We start from the raw sequence: 11,425 nt of genomic DNA, 5'->3' as shown, positions 1-11,425 counted from the left end.
TCTTCTTCTTCTTCTTCTTCTTCTTCTTCTTCTTCTTCTTCTTCTTCCTCTTCCTCTTCCTCTTCCTCCTCCTCCTCCTTTTTTTATGTAATGACTGTAGTATTCAGTTTATTACATAGATTAATCATTCTTGAACGTACAAGCTCCAGAGGAGCAACTGGGTCTTTAAATATACACAAGTATCTCCATCAAATAAGTTTTCACCCTTACATTGAAATAGGCCTAAAGCAGTTAAAAACATAAGAAAAATAAGAGCTTATAGCTATGTATTAACAGAGAAACCACATATAAACCAAAGATTATGGAAAAGGGACTAAAAGGAGGAAGGGTGAAAGGGCCAGGAGATGTGAAAGTGTTGGGAACAAAGCCCATCACACTTTATGTACTTACAGCTCCAGTTCATTTAAATGTTGATCAGTTAAACTTAGACCTTAAAACACAGCATATAGTTTAATCTGTTTGGTCATAACTTTCACCTAAGTTGTAGGTCCTTCAGGATGAAATGAATACATGTAAGGAGCAGGCCCTTAAACAGGACCAACTCCATTTTGTAATAGGAAACTTGTAAAGACATGTCTGGTACTTATAAAGGCAAGTCTGGAAATGAAGCTGCGCTGCAATAACCAGACACGAGTGGTTATCTGCCGTGCATGTCAGGAGTAACGCCAAATCCAACATAAAAGAGGAGCCTGATCGGAGCACTTCATTCACACTTGTAGCCATGACTGGCCAGTGTGATCCTCCAGACAAAGCCTCCTCAGCACCTGGTCATCACAGAGTTAACTGAGAGACTAATGCCTCCAGCTTCTTCCTGATGGACCTGTAACCCAAAACCATCAAAAGGACTCAGGTCATATAATCCATGAATGAATGATGTGTTTATTGCTATGCTTATTTCTTTGGTAATTAGCAATTTATTATTTATGCTCATTGTGTATATTGTTAGAGGCAATACATAGGAAATGTGGCAATATCTTGTTGTAGCAATAGCCTTAGCAATTGCCTTAATATATTGTCTGCTATGCATCATTAAAGAAGTAACTGAATCCCAAAACTTCTGTCTCTCTGGTGTACTCTCTTTTCCCTCTCAAGAAGCTGATGATCTCACAGTCAAATTCCTATGATCCCTGAGTAGAGGAGGACGTGTTGCTCCTCTTCCCAAGGGGGATTCTAACCCCTTAACAGATAGCCAATACAGAAACAGCTTCACGTTCTTCACCTTGCTTTTTATGATTGTTTGAGATTAGATGGATTCCACTTAAGGACAATTTCCTATGGGTCGCTGGAGCTTTTTCCTCCCCTTCAAACACACACTGTGTACTCACTACCCTTCACATCTTGCCATTATCCAAAGTTAAGTCAATAAGGAAAGCTCTCACACCCAGGTTACTCCAGGAGAACTGGTTTCTCGCAGACATACTTCTCTGCTAGGAGGCAATGTTGGTACAGAAGTACAGTATTTCTAGTTTATTGTTCCAAGTATGTACAACAGGCAGCACCGCTGTGTCAGGTAAACATGTGCACAAGGGAAGATGAGTGGGCTAATAGAAAGCAGTCAAATGGAAATCAAAAGGACTTTCTCTCTCTCAGAGTTCTCCTAGCTTTATTTGTAGTGGTTATCCAATAATTTCTTTAATTACTTCACATACTTCTGAGTCCATTCCCGAGCTATTGTGTTGTACTTTTCTCTATCTATTTTGTAGATCCGAGCAATCTCAGACACTAAAGGATCATCTGGATTGGGATCACACAACAGAGAACAAATGGACAAAAGTACTTTTGAGATAGTGCTGGAGACCACTGTGACCTTAGAATATCAAGATAAATGCTGCCATTACTGTTAATATTTAGATGATAAATTCTTGTTGTAAATGCAACTACCTTAGCTGGTTTGAAGGGGTAATGGGAAATCTACTGGGAAATGAATTGTCAAGAAAAATACTCCACCTTTGTAGGAGCTGTCATTTGGCCCCATTATTGTAGCCTGCCAATGAAACACTGAAAAAAAAAAAGAAGAAGAAGAATGTTACCATGTTAATTAACAATATTCACATTAAAGCTACAATGTAAAAACTTATCATTCCCTGTACCTAATCAAAGTTTATTTATAAATAATATAATAACGACTAGTTTCTATGGGCAGGATGACGGCTAAACCAATTGAGTCCAAACCATTAAAAAAAGAAGAAAGAAAGAAAGAAAGAAAGAAAGAAAGAAAGAAAGAAAGAAAGAAAGAAAGAAAGGAAGGAAGGAAGGAAGGAAGGAAGGAAGGAAGGAAGGAAGAAAGAAAGAAAGAGAGAAAGAGAGAAAGAGAGAAAGAGAGAGAGAAAGAAAGAGACAGATAGACAGACAGGCAGACAGACAGGACCCCAGTCTTCTTTGTGAGTGGATCAGTTCCATAGCAAACACCAAATATAAATCAGCAACTGCAGTTCAGTCCTCTCAGCAGGCAAACATCACACATGAACCAGCAGCTGTAGTTCAATCCTGAAGAAACTACAAGGCTAACCAATGAACCCAAGGCCATAGAAATGGAAAGAAGCTACAGGAACCTCACTAGCAGTTCTTTGGCAAGTTTCTCTCAATGACAGCATTACCACAAGTGGAGCTCAACAATGCTATGTAAGGCAAGCCAATACATGTGTGTCATTAACAAAGAATAGCAAGTCAGAGCAAACCAAACAAATGTTCCTTCTACTTTCTGTGGGGGTCATATTTATACTCCATTATCAAGAATCCTTCCATGTATCTGCTATATCAAAACATCTTTTCACCTGTGTCTGCTTCAGGAAAACATTCTTTCACACGTTTGTTTTAGCAAGGCATCCTGTGTGCCTGAGTAAAACATCATTTGACATAACTGACTTACAAAGGAAATTCTAAGTTTATATTTCATAAAGCTTTGGGAAATTTCTTAAAATAGCAAACCTCATGCAGAACATTTAGAACATACAGAACAAAACAAGATATGTGATCATCATGTCCTTGAGACATGTTACTTCTCTATGTCAATGACAGGCAGTCATGTTACAGCAATAATATGAAATAGCTTGCAGGCATGGAACAAAATGGGAGAGGATGGGGTTGTTAGACCATAACACATCCCTACCTCAATTCCTAAGAGCTGCCATGAGTTTTTGTTGGTCTCTGCAGAAAGGCATAGTTTTCCTTTATCCCCACTTCTCTGATTTATTTTTTATGTTGGTGAGAATCTAAGTATGCTTTCTCTACAATACAAAAGTTACTTGTGTTCACCTGATATAATTGTCATCTTGTACACTTACTATGAACAAGCTCACCCTTTCCAGTTCTTTCTGAACTCTGGCAGGCTGGTTCAACTCAGCTCAAATGCCTTTGCAAACTGATTCAATCTGGCTTCTCTTTCAGCTTCTGACTGAATTGCTCTGCTCAGCCTCAAACTGACTCTGACAATCTGTTATAATCTTCTGATGCCTCATTCTCTGGCTCATCCTGCCTTCACCTGTATCTAACTTGTTCTCTCTAAAACCTGTTTTTGTAACACTATCCCTGTAAAAACTGCCTCTTAACTCCACAAACTGAACTGCCACAAACTCCACTCCAATGCATGGCCTCTAAACTCACTGACTCAACCAAACTGCTTAACTCTGAACTGGCTGCTTTGAACTCAACTGATTGACTGAAGTCAGAGATCTGCATGTCTCTGACCCTGATTGTTGATATTAAAGGTATATATACCATGCTTGGACCTGAGTTTTTCTTTACCTAGAACTTGCTCTGTACCAAGCTGGACTTGAACTCAGAAATCTGCTTGCCTCTGTTTCCTGAGATTTAAGGCATGTCTGTATTCCAGTCAGAGTATCCATGTTGCTGGATTAAAATTCCTCTACAGTACAACTTTAGGCTTTTTGGATCTTTCTAATACTCTCCTTTCCTTGCTTAACCACCATGTGGCTGACCCCCATGCCATTCCCATTAAGCAGCCTGGCTTTATCTTTCTCTCTTAAATTCTCACCTATGATTCTATTATGAACTTGTCTCTAAAACTCATCCTTAGTGGTTCATGACTTTCATTAGAATTTGGCAGGGTAAGAATCCCTAAGCCTTTGGCTGAGGATGGCTCTGGTGGTCACCAGGTTTCCAGGAAGATGCCTCAAGGTTACTGTATCATTAGGTTGAAGATAAGCCAATGGCAAGGGCTTTAAGCTGACCACACAGCTAAAAGGTGAATGATAGTAAACAGAGTTATTCCCTTTGGTTCTAAGGTGACCACTGAAAGGCAATCTCTCTCCCTTTCTGAGAGTCCATCTGTCCTAATTTTATTACTGTTGGTGCTATAAAATATCTTGACCAAAGACAGTTTAGGGGGAGGAAAGGGTTTATTTGCTTTACAATTTCAGGTTACTGTCAAACTAATTTGAATAGTCATCTTTTCTTTATGTAAGCTGAATGACATATTTCCTTATAGTAATCTGAAACTGGCTAGCAAAGTGTCATTGAGATCACAAACAAATATTCAAGCACAATGGCACACACATGAAATCCTAGAATTCAGGTGACTGATGCAGATGGATCAAGAATTCAAGACCAGAGGCTGGAGAGATGCCACAGCAGTTAAGAACACTGGCTGTTTTTCCAAAGAACCCAGGTTCCATTCTCAGCATTCACATGGCAGTTCACAACTGTCTGTAACTCCAAGATCCGATACACATCCACAGACATACATGCAGGCAAAAAACCAATGCATATAAAATAGACATTTTTTTTTAAAGAGTTCAAGACAAGCTTGAACTACAGAGGAATCTGAGACAGCCTGAGCTACGTAGTATGACTCTACTTCAAATAAAACAAAGCAAGACAGAAGAATATGACCAAATATTATTAGAAGCAAGAAGAAATTAGGTAAGAATCTTAAAGAAGGAATGAGTGGGCAGAGAAGAAAGCAAACAAAAAAGAGAACGAAAGGAAAGAACAATTATATAGTAAAAAAAAAGAAGATAAACTACCATACACAGGAAAAATATACCAAAATGGTTTATAGTCATTTAACTGACTCATATTTATTCTTATATTAGCCACATGCATCAGAAATAATACTTGTAACAATTCCTATTATCCCCTGTAATAGGAAATCAATTAGAGTCATTACATATAATGTAAAGATCAGAATGAAATTCTTGCTTCTTGGAAGTACTTAGACCTTGAAGAAATTATTGTAGAAAACAGTGATTGTTTTCTGTAATTTATAGAGCTGTTTGTTCTGAGGGAGTTTTATACCCTTTGCATGAATTTAGTCACAAGACAATCTTGCAAACCTGGAATGTCTTGAATTACTGAGTATTGCAAACAGTGCATGATAAGGACTGAAATTGCAAGAATGATTTTAGTCAACACTCTAAATATTCTCCTCTCTTATATCTCTAAAAGGTTTTCTAAAGTATAAACTTTATCTCAAGATTTTAGGGCTATTGTTAACTCTTCTTATCTCAGAATTTTTAAGTTTATTGAATGTGGTTTAAAAATCTGTAAAATCCATGACAAAAAGTTAACTCAAACTTGTAAGAAAAGGTTGATAGTTAAAAAATTGTAACATAGTTAATCTTGAATTGCTACAGTATGTATGTATGTAACTAGGATTCAGCTCTTGTTTAGAAAAAGTAGGTATGCTATAGCTTACTGTATATATAACTTGGATTCTATTCTTGTTTATGAAAATAGACCTTTAAAAAAGGGCAATAAAAGGAGGTGTACCTGATGGGCTCACCTTGGCTGATGACCTCATCAGGATGGAAGCAACTATAAAGCTGGCAGCCATCTTTAACAAAGTTAAAGAGAGTGCATGCCGCGTGATTCCACCACCATCTTGACTAAGATGATCACATTGTATAACTCAACTAAGGGGCAGCACCCATAAAACATTTTATCCTACTGAGCCCTCTACTTATCATTGTATTTCCTTTTTAGACTAGGGAGGAAAGAGCATGTCTCCAAAAATATTTTGGATTAGGATGGAATTTTTGTATGCTGAGTTTTGTCATGAGAGTAAAAATTTTAGATAAGAAACAATATATGTTTGATGAGTAAAGTATATTTAAGTTTTATAAATTCCTAAGCTTATAAAGTTCTCAGGTGAACAGAAACTGACTAAGTGATATATTTCTTTGCTGTACTCAACATGAGGCTTCTAGAAAATTTTAGATAACAAACAACGTATGTTTGGTTGTTTGATAAAGTTTATAAATCACAAAGATCTGTTCAGGCAATCAGAAACCAACTTGAAGATGTATGTCTAGCTCTTTGTCTTTGCTAACTTTGCTAAGATTTGACTATTGGAAAAAATTGAGTCATACAAGAAACTGAAATATTTTATAAAGGGACACCATAATAGGATCAGGAAAGTAAGATTCTCTGTCTCTCTGTGAGCTGCATTTATGGTTTTGTGAAGTTCCCAGTCTCTCAATGTGCTGTACTTATGGTTTAAAGGATTTTTTTATTAAATTTTCAATAAGACCCCCTTTTAATATTTATTTATTTATTTATTTATTTATTTATTTATTTATTTATTTATTTATATGAGTGCTCTGTTTTCATGCACACCAGAAGAGGGAATCAGATCCCATTACAGATGGTTGCAAACCATCATGTGGTTGTTGGGAATTGAACTCAGGACCTTTGGAAGAGCAGCCAATGCTCTTAACCTCTGAGCCATTTCTCCAGCCCTCACTTCACATTTTAAAGGTTCAAACTTAACATGGATAAAATGATAAAATCTTAATCTCATGAAAGTTACTCATTGTAAACTGTTAAAGATAATTAAGACATGCAAGTTAATGGTCTTATAAATGATCAATTTCTTTAATGTTCTCAAAGCTATGTTTATAGTCATGCTAAGTCCAAACATAATTCATTTACAGGGATAAATTTTATTTAGCCTTCTGTAAATGCTGTCAAGGTTAAGCCTGAAGCTAGTAAAGCAGACAGAACAAGTAAAATCAGGTATACTTAATAGATTAAATGATACCTCTCAAACTCCTCAGAAATCTACCAAATATGGCATTTAATTAAAAAACAAAATTAAAAAACAAAACAAAACAAAAAACCCTTCCCATGATAGACAGAAATGCCAGAGCCTAGAGGAAGCCCTAAGGTCTCCTCCAAAGAAGATGATAAGGCAAAAATAAATTTTACTGGGCACTTGCTTCAAATGTGGTAAATCCAGCCAGTGGGTGAAGAGCTGGTCTTCAGCTTACTTGCCACCAGGACCCGTGCCTGAACTGTGAACAAGAAGGACACTGGATAGTTGATTGCTCCTCTGTGCCTAGGCAAAGTTGGTCAATCTCTCAAATTCTTCACCCACAAGAAAAGCTCTTAGACCTTCTGTATCTGGCAACTTAATGCTCCCCTGTATGACAGCCAAAGATTAACAATTTCTGTTCCCAACAAAGTCATCAAGGTCATCATGGAAGAGCCTAGATAACCTCGCAGGTAGCAGGTATGTCTTTGTCATTTTAATGGATACAGAGGCCATTTGAATTATACTTCCTGCTCAGTGTTCTCCTTCTCAGAGCTCTGATGATGACTGATGACTGGTTGTAGCTTTTTCGGTTTAACAACATTAAGCAAACCAGCTCGTCCCCCATAAGGATGCAGCAGACTGCTCAGGCCACTTCATATATAAAAACAAACCTTTGCTTTTTCTAAAACTACTAAGCCTCCTGTTGACTCACAAAGAAGGTTTAGAAGTAAAAAATCAAACTCAAGCTATCATGCTGCTATTACTAACTAAAATTTTACTTTTTACTATCCCTTTATCTAAAAGAATTTGCTTTTCAATGACTGCTCTCAGTAATCACCTACGCCTCACGGTAAATGATTGGATGAAAGTAGAAAGGGTTTAAAGTTTTTAAAAGTTGTGAGGATCTAAGAAAGTGGTTTAAGGTCTGTGAATGCAAGTTGTAAAGGTCTGAGGGAGTGATTTAAGGTACGTGAGAATGACACTTAAAGATGACACATAAGGTCAAGACTTCTAAAGTTTGGAGTCTTAGCATATCATTGGAGTTCTGATACGCTATTAAAGCAGGGACTACTATGATAATCACAGCCTCAAATTCTCTCAAATTCTTAAGTTTCCTTTGGACTTGAGAACAGGGATGAGGAGCAAGGTGTGGTTGGGGCAGTGTGTATTCTTGGTAATGGTTCTGGCAAAAAAGAGCAGTGTGTTTTCTTGCTGATGGTTCTGGCAGGTCAGAGCATGTCTGATATGAAGGTCTCCTCACTGCTCTGACTTTTGGCTCATCACCTCTTGAACTTCAGCCAGCTTTCTATTTTTCTTTTTTCTCTCTGAGAGCTGCTCTTGCTTCATGACTCCTGTGATCTCACGTCTTTCTTCTTTAATACCTTTTTTTTTTTGCCTTTGCACAGAATTCTCAAGACTGTGATGAGTTAGTTCTTATATTCCATACTGAACAATGTCCTAGAATCCTGAGCCTACCCTGACAACTTGTAGACCACAAATCACCTCCCATTTAGCTTTGATGGCACCCACACCCAACCTCCTCAATGAGATCACTAAGTGCTCCTAAGTAGAACCCTAGCTATGTGAAACACTCCTGAAAGAAAATATCACTAGAGGGATGTCAGTTCACCCAGGCAAAATCTGTAAGCATAGACATCCAGGCAAGAGCCTGAAATGAGTTCACAACTGTATCAGGCACTCTGCCTATATAGCCACTTAGTGACAAATGGAGCATGTACCAACCTATAGGTTTTAGGGGAAGAACAGTCCTCATCTACGTAAGTTAAGGGCAAGTAGAAACTGTCTGTGATGCTGTTACTCTATTGATTCCCGCCAGCATACATTGTTTTCATCAACACTTTGGTGCCAAGTCAGATAGTAGCTTAGAATGGATAAGCTACCTGAAAACAAAAGGAAGTCACTCATTTGTGGCCATGGATTTCACTTTCTCCTCTGTAAAACTGCCTTTAGGTATTTAGCCATTTTTCCAACGTGTTGGGAGCCGACTCTGAGCAGAAAGCAGCTATCATCTTTACAGCCATCTCGAGCCATATACCCTGACAAGAGACTTGTTTTCAACAGCCTACAACAGCTGAACACACTCTGATAATTATCTTACTTTTCTTACATATCTTGTTTTGTTGTTTATTGCCCCCAGCTGCAGGGTGCACGAGGCAAAGTGTCTTCAGCTGTGTTCCCCTGCTTGTGCTTATATATACCCATGATTTCCTTTACTTGAGGCGAGACTTGAGGCAAGACTTGAGGCAAGACTTGAGGCAAGACTTAAGGAGAGACTTGAGAAGAGAATAGACCAGACTCTGTCTCGTCTCCATTCTTCACATCTCCATCCCCACTCTCTCTCTCTTACTAGCCCCTGACCCGTGGACCGGAGCAGCAGAATGGGCCATTACAAAGTGGCGCCCAACGTGGGGCAGCAAGAACGAGAGACCAAGTGAGGGACATTACCAGAAGAAGGGTCGACTGAAAATTCAGAAGTGAAACAGAGGTGATTGCCGTGAGAACCTGCTGTGTGGAGACCAGTAGGTCATAGTAATGATAATGGGGCAAGAAATAAGTCAGCCTGAATTCAACTCTCAGCCTGAATTCAACTCAGTGTTTTTGTCTTGTTGTTTGCTGCTTACGTGTGTTAATTGTTTGGTTCTGTTTTGCTGTTTAAATGCTGTCTTTCATGTTCAAAAGAAAAAGAAAAGCATAGAATCCAAAATACGACCAAAGGTTGAAGTAATTGATTTGTCAGAGCCAGATTGTGCTGACATAGAGGAAGAGACAGCCAAAAATTACAACCCTGAATGGCCCTCTTCCCGAAGGCCCCCTCTCTATGCTCCTCCACTTCCAGATGCTCCTGCTATGGAGATGGCGATTGTAGATCACAGAAAGGAGTTGCAAAACAAAATTTCTTTTCTTAAACAACAAATTTCTCTTCTTTTTTTTTTTTTTTTTTTTGGATGATTTATTTACATTTCCTATGTTGTCCCCTTACCCCATCCCCCACCACCCCCTCGGAACCACCAATCCCCTCGCCCCTCCTCCTTCTTCTCTGTGGATGTAACCTCTATCTACACCCCCCCCCACTCCCACTTCCCCACCCTCAAAATTCCCACCCCCTGGGGCATCCAGCCTTCATGAGGTCAAGGTTCTCTTCTTCCACCTATGCCCAGCAGGGCCCTCCACTTTTACATATTCAGCTGAAGCCCTGGATCCCCCCCTAAGTGCTCCCAGGCTGGTGGTTTAGACCCTGGGAGCTGTGGTTGGTTGGTATTGTTGCTCTCCTCATGGTGCCACAAACCCTTTCAGCTCCTTCAGTCTTCACTCTAACTCCTCTATTGAGAACCCCATGATCAGTTCAATGGCTAGTTGTGAGCATCTGCCTCTGAATATGTCTGACTCTTGAAGGCCTCTGAGGAGATATCCATATCAGGCTCTTATCAGCATGCACTTCCTGTCTTCCACATCAGCATCTACCTTTGGTGATTGCACATGGGATAGATACTCAGGTGGGGTGGTCTTGAGACGGCCCCTCCTTCAGTTTCTGTCCCTCACTTTGTCTCCATATTTGCTCCCTTGAGTATTTTGTTGCTCCTTCTAAGAAGGACCGAATCACCCTCACTTGGTCTTCCTTCTTTATGGGCTTCATGTGGCCTGTGAGTTGCATCTTGGGCATTTCAAGGTTCTAGGCTAATATCCAATAATCAGTGAGTGAATACCATGTGTCTTCTTTTGTGATTGGCTTACCTCACTCAGGATGATAATTTCTAGTTCCATCCATTTACCTAGGAACCTCTCGAATTCATTGTTTTTAATAGCTGAGTAATACTCCATTGTGTAAATATACCACATTTTTTGAATCCATTCCTCAGTTGAAGGACATCTGGGTTCTTTCCAGCTCCTGGCTATTATAAATAAGGCTGCTATGAACATAGTTGAGCATATGTCCTTGTTATATGTTCGAGCATCTTCTGGGTATATGCCTAGGAGTGGTATAGCTGGATCCTCGGGTAATGCTATGTCCAATTTTCTGAGGAACCGCCAGACTGATTTCCAAAGTGGTTGCACCATCTTGCAGTCCCACCAACAATGGAGGAGTGTTCCTCTTTCTCCACACCCTCGCCAGCATCTACTATCACCTGAGTTTTTAATCTTAGCCATTCTGACTGGTATGAGATGGAATCTCAGGGTTGTTTTGATTTGCATTTCCCTGACGACTAAGGATGCTGAACATTTCTTTAGATGCTTCTCTGCCATTCGAGTTTCTTCCGTTGAAAATTCTTTGTTAAGCTCTATACCCCATTTTTTAATAGGGTAATTTGGTTGTCTGGAGTCTAATTTCTTGAGTTGTTTGTATATATTGGATATTAGCCCTCTATCAGATGAAGGATTGGTAAAGACCTTTTCCCAATTTGTTGGTTGTCG

At 39.2% G+C, this 11,425-nt stretch overlaps 1 pseudogene; it reads right to left on the bottom strand.

Moving 5' to 3' along the window:
* Positions 1–1,636: 1,636 nt before the first annotated feature.
* LOC114610372 lies at positions 1,637–1,993 on the bottom strand (annotated as a pseudogene).
* Positions 1,994–11,425: the final 9,432 nt, after the last annotated feature.

This window comes from Grammomys surdaster, unplaced genomic scaffold (assembly GCF_004785775.1).
Source record: "Grammomys surdaster isolate TR1022 unplaced genomic scaffold, NIH_TR_1.0 126039, whole genome shotgun sequence".
In the NCBI taxonomy this organism is placed as follows: Eukaryota; Metazoa; Chordata; class Mammalia; order Rodentia; family Muridae; genus Grammomys; species Grammomys surdaster.
This window is presented reverse-complemented; position numbering and strand designations above follow the sequence as displayed.